A 10,739-nucleotide genomic window follows, 5' to 3' on the forward strand; every position below is an offset into this window, starting at 1 on the left:
ACCATGCCAGCATTATTAGGTGTAGAATGTTAAATTGTGTCAACTTCTAAAAAACTATAACATTATATTACTAATTTCCCTCAAACTTAAGTAAGAATCACTTTTACAAACAAACATCTTTGAAAACAGAAACAGTATAATCAGTCAAGAAGAATGTGAATCAAACTACTACCTCGATAATTAATACCAGTCAAATTCCCGTAAAGGGAAATAAAAATCATACTTCAGTTATTACCGTTTCTAATTTCATATTCCTGTGATGTGAAATAATCATTCAACCAAAAGCATGTTCTAAATTTTGTCATAGAATTAAATGACCATATTTCATAATTAAATACAAGGAGAATGAACCACTAGCATAATTAGGTTTTTTTTCTTCATTTTTTTCATCAGAACTTAATTCTATATTGAAGGTTTTGGTAAAATACAATAATGTGAAAAAAAACTGATTATTTTTTTAAAAAATAATATGTTGTATAATTCCGAAAGTTTCCAATTTACTTCAATAACAGTGGTGATATTTGTGTTGTTTTATCTGTACACACCTCTTATTCATCTCTTTACTTAGTACAATTTGTGTTAACAGTAAAGTTTAATCAAATGATTCTTGCTTATTTCCATTTTTTCTACAGAATTTGAAATAAACAAAATAAAATTTTCAATTTTTACCCCACAGCAATCATCTTGATGTTTCACCTACAATACAAGGTCTGCAGTAATATCAGATGCTTCAGGATCTGAAGACTCATACAGAAAGTTTGTATTACTGATACCACTGACAATTAATGTAAACAATGAGATTGACAGCCACAGAATCAAAGAGGACCAATCAACATGATATACTCCCACTCTTCACTACCTTTATCTGTGTAAAACTTCCTGAACAGGAGAAAAAATAAAATGCATCCTGTTGCGAATATGAAAGAAACAGGGACTCATATAAATGTACTATTGAACAAATATTATGCATGAGTGAAAAATGTGTAAATTCAAATGACAGATTATCTGTAGAATTCTTTATTTGTTTATTTGGTGACAGAGTATCCTGTTCTTTTTCTGGTCTCAACGCCAACCGTTAGAGATTTTTTTTTTTTTTTTTTGATAAATCATGCACTGACAATGTGTTAATCACACCAATCTGATCACTGTTTATTATTTTGAAATATAAATTAAAAGAAAAATGTATACACTAAGAATTGATTTTGGCCAAACACTACATCAATATTTAACGGAATGGTGTGAAATCTAGGTGTTGTACTGCAGTATATAAGTTACTGGTCTCGTGTGGACGTCGAACCTCGCAGACTATAGAAATCTCGCGCTACTTTGCGATACAGTAAAGTGCTGGACAACAGAACGGTTTTAATTGTTGGGTCGGCAGCATGGATTTGAGAGATATGTCGCCGACAATGCTGTCCACACAAACATATCTACCAACATGCAATGCAATAGTTTACATTGTAAACATGATACATATTCATTCAAAGTCGAATGTTGTGATGACAATAATCTTTTCTTATCGAATATTTTTTTTCTGACAACAGGTTCATAACATCTTTATAAACAACTGCACATGAACAGTAGTGGTTCTTAACATATTACTTAGTAATAACACCAATATAACGGCATTTATCACTATGTCACTTTTTTCACTTACCCGAAAAATCTGCGACCTAATCACCGTGTGATTACAAGACGACGGATGTAAAATCGCGATAGAAAAAGAAGAGATAGGCTATGTACTATTTTTCAATATTAACTTCTTTATTACTATATTTACATATTGCTGTATATTTTGATTCGTTTTACATCTTGTTTACTACTTCAAATATACAAAAAATTACAAACAGATGAGTTCTTTGTTATATATTCTTACGCGTAGAGTGAACAACTAATGCGCATGTGATGTTGTGAACTGAACAATCTACTTCCTGTTTACCCTGACAACACGTGCCAACGTTCGAACTGACACCGTTCATTCACTTGCCAACGATACGGACTTAATTGATATAACTACGGTAGTGTGCTACAAAACATGCCAACGAACAAATAGACTAATAATTGAGGTTTCTTTATATCTAGACAAAATATCTAACAAAAAGTTTTCCCGAGTTTCAGTAAAACACAACTAGTTCTGATTTTAGTCAATTATTTAACCAGACGTCGTTCACGTGCTCCAATGGAGCCTGTTACCTTATACTCCACATGTAACGCACAAACTCTGAAACGGTTGCTTCGTTTCTCAGAATTTAAACAACTTAAATTACTTATGATCTACAATCGAGTTTTTCACTTTAAAGCGATATCATTGCACTTAATATTTATATAACAATCAACAATTACATACTTTAATATGTTATCTATGTCAACAGATATCATACATCTACTGCACAATATAGAAATACTTTAAAATATTCAAATCAAACAAGAACAGAATTTTTGAAATATTTGAGTGGGTATATGTGTATAGTTGAGTATATATGTGTATTGTAGTGTATTTTTGTATAGAAGAGTTTATTTTAATATATTTGAGTGTATTTTATTTTTAAGCATATTAGAATGTATCTAAGTAAAAAGTCCTGCCCAGAACCACCCAGTATATACAATGTAGATATAGTATATCTAATAAAACTCCCAAAAAAGCATACATAGGATAAATTGATGCACATGTAAAACGGTGATTCCTTCTACACATACTGACTGTGTCTCTCTGTTCAGAGCGATCGTCAGTCACGATCCGTTATATCTTCTAGTCAGAAACATAGCGGCAAGTATTGCATCCATTATCGTTGGGTGTGACACACAATTACAGGTGACATGTCTAACGTCCATATTCATTGTAGTCAGAATAAAACTTGAAATAGATAAACAGACACTGATTTAATTCTTTACTTTGTATTCATGTTATGGTGTTGGTGCGGAACATGTCAAAAACAACATTTATATGTTACAGGACACGTGGACAATACTGTACATAAAAATGGAACTGTTAATTCCTCTTATGTGATATTGCAAAAAAAATCGATGAAAAAGAAAACAAATACGTAATTTATATATATAATACATTTGTCATTGGAATCTGAAATACATTCTGCCTAGGTGTTCCGTGAATTGAGGTTCCAAGTGTAGTTATAATCACAAGTAGTGGGCCGAACTTTTAAATAAGAATATGTTGTTTGTTCTATATAAGTATTTAAAATGTCAAATCACTGGAAACAATGGCAAACAAGAACCTAAAACATGAACAAGTGAAACTGCTTCACGCATTTCTACAAAATACCGGGAAATAAAGTACAGTGTTAAAAAGGACATTCATTTTGTGACATTAGGCCTAATGCCCGGTAAGATTAATAAATGTTTTTACCACCAATACAAAAAATAAAATGGTTGGGAAATGTACAATACATGGTGTCTCTCAGTCTCCTATGTAATTATGTTACAATGACCGTATGTAACCACATACCCACGCACGTACTGATCAAAACACACAGACAGAAAAATCACCCAACGAAAATCAGGAAAAACCTTCTTTAAGAAAAAAAAACAAATTCTACTTTATCTTTAAAGGAATTAACTCTTTCACATATGAACCTAAATGTACCAACATGCTTGCTGTTTATTTTCTGGGCATTCAAAATATCAAAGCAGCACATTCTGTTATGACGTCAGCACCCATATGATTGTCGATTACGTCAAACTAACTAATATTCAAAGTCGTCGGTCATCACGTGACGGTAACCATCCATTGAGGTGCGTATAATTAATTTTGAATTAAAGTTAACAGTAATAAAAAGAAAGAAAGAAAATGGAAACCAAGAAGGCAGTTACGGAAAATCAAAATTGTCTCAAATGAAACAACATATGGATACAGGTACAAGATCGATAATCCAATAAACATTGTGTTAAATACATGATGATGTGCATATGACCCTGGTAATCTGTCCTGTGTCACTATTTAGATGAATTATCTGTCAGACACCTCACATTTGAATGATTTCATTTTCTCGTCTTTATCAAACATTTTATAAAACAATTTTCACTCGCCTGGCTTTAATTCTTACTTACGCTTGAAATGAGACTTTAGCCAGAGAGGCCATATCCTAATGGGGTTGCTTCCCTTGGTATATCAGCAGACCTTGTGTCAAATTCAAATGACGTCGTTTCTTTCCATACTCACAACGTCACGAAAGCCTCGGTACGCACGTCCCTGTATCACGTGATCACAATATAAACAGATTACCCAACATTCAAATAACTAAAATGCCTGGCATCAATAGAAGACAGTTAAAAGGTGGTTTCCAGATTTTCACTTCCAAGGAAAACTTATGTAACGTTGTTATTGTTTATATTGAACGAATCCTTTTCGGTTTGACAAAAATTCAAAATTTCAAAATTTCAAAAATTCCCTAACGAGACAATAAGGGCAACGGACAAACAACGTCAAATATAAACAACACAAACTAAACAAAACACCTCTTCAGAAGGACGGAAGAGTGTCACATAGATATATTTCTAATAAATCATTATCTACAGGTCTGTCCTGTTGTTTAATTTAATGGACATCTCTCAGGAATCATTATCCACAGGTCTGTCCTGTTGTTTAATTTAATGGATATCTCTCAGGAATCATTATCTACAGGTCTGTCTTGTTGTTTAGTTTAATGGACATCTCTCAGGAATCATTATCTACAGGTCTGTCTTGTTTAGTTTAATGGACATCTCTCAGGAATCATTATCTACAGGTCTGTCTTGTTTACTTTAATGGACATCTCTCAGGAATCATTATCTACAGGTCTGTCTTGTTTAGTTTAATGGACATCTCTCAGGAATCATTATCTACAGGTCTGTCTTGTTTAGTTTAATGGACATCTCTCAGGAACCAGTATCTACAGGTCTGTTTTGTTTAGTTTAATGGACATCTCTCAGGAATCATTATCTACAGGTCTGTCTTGTTTAGTTTAATGGACATCTCTCAGGAATCATTATCTACAGGTGTACTTTGTATCTATTTTTATCAAACGAAAGTTTAATCTGATCAATGTTGATCACACAATAGCCATGCATGTCAAAACCTGTAAACGAATATCACGGAAGTTTTTAATTTACATTTAATTTTTATAACTTACCTCGAGACTTTTTGAAGATTGTTGTATACAATAGATATAACTGTTTATGTCCCGTGAATATTTTGCAAACAGTCGCAAAGTGTTAACAGACGATAAACATTACTTTTGTACACCGGACACAGAGAACAGTACTATACTGTTTTTTACGGTAATTTAATTTTCCTGGCAACAAAGAATTTTGTTTTCATGGCTCGGTAAGAAACATTAAATGTTTGTTCTAGAGAGAAAGTAGACATTCCACAGACCCGGACCTTTCGGTAGAAGACAAAAACAATAGGCTCTTATTGTGTGTATGTTAGGTTGGGATGGAGCGGGGGGAGTTAGGGGGTTGGAGGGTGTACACTCGTAAAAACCTGCCCCTACACTTAGGTCAGATAACAAGGAAATGACTGAGAGGACAGAGGTAGGAATACTGAGGAATACTGAGTAGAAATAATTTCATTAAGTCTCTATGCAGAGGATGGTCACTTGATAATAACTAGGATAATAGAGGTTGGAGGACGAAATTGTAAACATGGCCAAGGCTGTAACCAGACACATACCCACCCTCACACACCCACATACACACACACACAAACAGTCACCACACACGCACACATTAACCAAACAGACACACACAGTAACCACATACACAACTCTAATATTTCTATCAAAGTTGTGTTCCGTTTACTGAAAACCTTTCCAATCGTTCTTGATAAGAAGTTTTTTAAAGTAAAAACCAGTAGCAGTCGGCCGGCCATTTGGGTCAAGCTGATAAATGTATCTGTGGAGTTCCCTAGGGGATGGGAATATCTGTATAGCTGGGATTCTATACTTACTGTAAATGTTATAATCAGACTAGACAGGAAGAAAAGAAAGGGAGGGATTTGAAGGCGCTATGTCCGATTCAGATTTATCGAGCTAAAATTGTGGATATACATAGCTTCGTCTACATTTAACATTTGTACTGAAGTAAGATCAATACTACCTTTATTATTTTGTATTAGACATACATAATGCATTTGTCAGCTGCGCCTAGTTTTTGTTCTAACTTTATAGACAGAAAGCACGCAATCGGCCACACTGTCCTTAAGAATTTTTATCGAACTGGAGCTTCTAAAGACACAAAGGTCTTTATCAAGAATGTCGTGTTGATTATTTATATGGGATCATATTAAAACATAACTAAAGCGAGGTAACACTGATACACAATAAACTCGTACAGTAACTTTCATATAAAGGAGTTCAATACCAAACTTTCCATTTCAAAAATATACCATAAACTCTGTGAAGTACCAGAATACATGATGAAAAACACAGGTAAATACAGGTAAACTCACCTGTAATGAACTTTCATCCTTCTATCATCATCATTAAAAAAACTGGGTAAATATAGAAATAGCCATTGGTATACTTATCTGTATTTCAGAATTCCAATAATTCCAACTGGAGTCGTTTTTTTTTTAATTCCTGGAAATAACAAATATCACATCATTGATTTTTGTTCATATTGGCCCACTTTCAATATACATTGCTATCCCTTGAATACCATTAGTCCTCGTTACAGAAGGACGCGTACGTATCGAGACCTCGTGAATGTCTCCTCTTTCTCCGCTATGTATTGAACTATTATAGACACCGTAGGCACAGGCTTTCGACAACGGCACGAAAAAGACTCACAGGCTGACGACAACGGCATAACGTAGTAAACCCCGATATTGGTACTGGATCTTCTATATATATATAATCTAGTAAGTGACATCGACGGTATGGTCCAATGTTGGTACTGGACCTTCTATATATAGAATCTAGTAAGTAATACCGACGGTATGGTCCGATATTGGTACTGAATCTTCTATATATAGAATCTAGTACGTAATATCGACGGTACGGTTCAATATTTGTACTGGATCTTCTTTATATATAATCTAATAAGTAATATAGACGGTATGGTCCAATATTTGTACTGGATCTTCTATATATAGAATCTAGTAAGTAACATCGACGGTATGGTCCAATATTGGTACTGGATCTTCTATATATAGAATCTAGTACGTAATATAGACGGTATGGTCCAATATTGGTACTGGACCTTCTATATATACAATCTAGTAAGTAATATAGACGGTATGGTCCAATATTGGTACTGGATCTTCTATATATAGAATCTAGTAAGTAACATCGACGGTATGGTCCAATATTGGTACTGGATCTTCTATATATAGAATCTAGGAAGTAATATCGACGGTATGGTTCAATATTTGTACTGGATCTTCTATATATAGAATCTAGTAAGTAATATCGACGGTATGGTTCAATATTTGTACTGGATCTTCTATATATAGAATCTAGTAAGTAATATAGACGGTATGGTCCAATATTGGTACTGGACTCTAACTAACAAACAATTGTTCGTTGAATCGAACACCTGACACCCAGGTGAAATGCGAGTGCAATTCCACAAGTGCTTCTCCATTTTAAATGATAAGGCGGAGAGATGTAGCATTCACATCTTTTGTTTAATTCATTTTTGTTATTTTTACTTTTAATTTTCGTAGATCGTTTAGCTCAGTTGTTGTGATTGGTCCTACTATAAAAGTAGCCATACGTGTCTGTATCAGATCCGATTAAAACAAAAGACATGACATAACGGCCATGACACTCGAGCAATTGTAGGATAGCGATCTTGGATCACAATATAACAAGGATTTAACCACAAATAACGCAGGTGATTTACTTATCTCTCATCTACATAAACTTATTCCGTAAAATCTTGTCTTCCAAAGTCATGGTTCACTTGTAAAAAACATACCTAGTAACTGTTCCCAGCGAAATTACATGTAATCCTCAACCGATTCGTAATATCTAGTCAAATGAAATCATTCTCAGAAGACAAGAGTATTACATGATTTAACATTTTCACTTCCAGATTTCACTCTCAAAAGAATTCAAGACATTTAAAGCACTGAACCAAAACGAAAGGAATACAACCGACACCTCTCATTTAGTGGTCACATGATTACCACGTGGCATTTTATGTGTCTCGACGGTTTAATCCTGTTTGTCCCAAAATTGAAAAAATCTATGTCCTGTTTGTCCCAAAACATTATGTACACAAATAGGGCAGTATGTTGTTATAACATTTAAGGTACCTGTGTGTGTTGTTTTAACAGGTAAAAAATTTGTCCAAAATTTTATACACATGTAAACCATAAAGCTATTTGAAACATTTTGAAAAAATCAAATACAAATATTATTATAACGTTAACTAATATATATGCATGTATGAATAATTAATATGAATTAAATAAAATAATTTAAATAGGATATTAGAAAGAAATGATTTTGTTAAAATATTCGCTGAGTCGCTGTTCTTCCACTACCACCACATCACATCGAGGACTGCTGGTTCAACGCCTTGGAGGACCTTGAAGACGTCGACCTACCCGTAGATACAATCACTGACTACGTCACCACCCAATGGATAGAAGGAGGCCGACAAGTTTGGAACCACTTTAACAACGATGGACCCAGGACCACAAACAACTTGGAAGGATGGGATAGCAAATTCAAGAAATTTTCATATTCCTCAGAGAATTGAAAGACATTCAAACTACCAATTACATTAACCGCCTACAACATGCTGCATGAGGACTGCCTGTGCCAAAGAGACGTCGTTACAGAATGCTAAATGACCGTCTTATCCAACTGAAAACTCTCCTACGAAACAACAACATCAACTACATCAATTACAGAGACAGAACCACATACCTGTTGCACATGGACTGATTTCGTTTTATTTTGAATTGTGTTAATTTATCGGTTTCATTTATTTCTATAGTTATGTCTTGAACTGTATAGTTGAACATAAAATGTACACTATATCACATCCTTCCAAGTTAAATTTTGTTGTAAGTATAATTGTATAATTATATAAAATGTACATTATATCATAGTGGTATGTAGTGCTAAATTTACCTGTATTTTAAATAAAACTAAGATTAATTGCTGGTTTGTTGTCTTAGCCATTACAGACTTATACCTACAACATCCTGTTTGTCGCAAAAAATATTTTTACCTGATTTTTCAATTTTGGGACAAACAGGATGACACCCAGGATGACACCGTCTCGACAAGGCGCTTCTTAACAACTTTGACATAATAACAACAACCATTATGGCGTGTTTACCCTCTCCTTTACATAGGAGTTTTTAATGTGGCACTATTTAAGTGCACGTGACTGTTTTGTTTTAAAGATAACGCTATAAAATAGTGCATTTAAATGTCGTGATTTATCTGATGATATTGGTGGATAATTAGCCCCTCATCTCTATTACAATTAATAGTCCATAAAATCGCCTGCAAGAAAAGCCTGATCAAGCTCTGATCAATAATATAACATCAAATTAATAGTGCTCGTGATTTTATAACCAATTAATAGATTTAATTATGTATCCGGTAATTAATTTCCTATTTAGGTAATTGATATTTTTGCTCTTCTGTTTGAAGTATGGAAAATGCGTAATTTCGTCGTTCTTTTGTTTACCACAGCAGTTAAGTTAGAATGATCATATCATGTCATGGACAGGTGTACTGTATACACTTAACCGGCAGACAGGGGAGGTAATCACATTGAACTACCTGTTACACACAGCTGTATACATCACAGATCAGCACACATGGGAAGAAATCAGTGTAAATTGCATGTTACACACAGCAGTACTAAGTTTAACACACTGATAATCAGACAGACGAGATCATCAGTGCCAACTACTTGTTTCACAGAGCTATACGACTAGAAAACCTCAATTCAATAATCAGACACGTGAACCATTTTAACAATGAGGTAATCGGATATGGGAATTAATTATACAATGGAAGTACAGTGTAACAAAAGAGAGGTAAATATGCAAGAGACGTAATCAGAGAGGGGAGGTAATCACACAAGAAACAATCTCTCCCACAATGCATTGCAGTATCACAATGTACAGTGAATGTTAAGAAACGAAAACTCTGGTAGGTTTTGACAAGCGTGTAGGTCTTATCGAACAGGAGAGGTAATCATACAACAGAGCAGGTATTTGGACAGGGGAGGTTGTCATACGAGAGAGATATTTGGACAAGGGAGGTAATCATACAAGAGAGACATTTGGGCAAGGGAGGTAATCATACAAGAGAGATATTTGGACAAGGGAGGTAATCATACAAAAGAGACATTTGGACAAGGGAGGTAATCATACAAGAGAGATATTTGGACAAGGGAGGTAATCATACAAGAGAGATATTTGGACAAGGGAGGTAATCATACAAGAGAGATATTTGGACAAGGGAGGTAATCATACAAGAGAGATATTTGGACAAGGGAGGTAATCATACAAGAAAGACATTTTGACAGGGGAGGTATACGAATGTAATCGGTTTTGAAACTGTACAAAAAAGTACAATTCACCTTCAGAACAATTTAAAAATAGTCAAACAATGAAATAAAGGCGTATATCAGTTACCCTATTTCGTTATATGTCTCATTCAAACGTGTTGTGCTTAAAATAGAACTGCATCGGAAGAACATAAAATCCCTTAAGTTATTTATATCAATGTTGAATGTGTCCATAACAAAATAATTATATAATGTAG

The sequence above is a fragment of the Ylistrum balloti genome, unplaced genomic scaffold, assembly GCF_031769215.1.
Source record: "Ylistrum balloti isolate Yb309-2 unplaced genomic scaffold, AGI_CSIRO_Ybal_v1 Utg370448, whole genome shotgun sequence".
Lineage (NCBI taxonomy): Eukaryota > Metazoa > Mollusca > Bivalvia > Pectinida > Pectinidae > Ylistrum > Ylistrum balloti.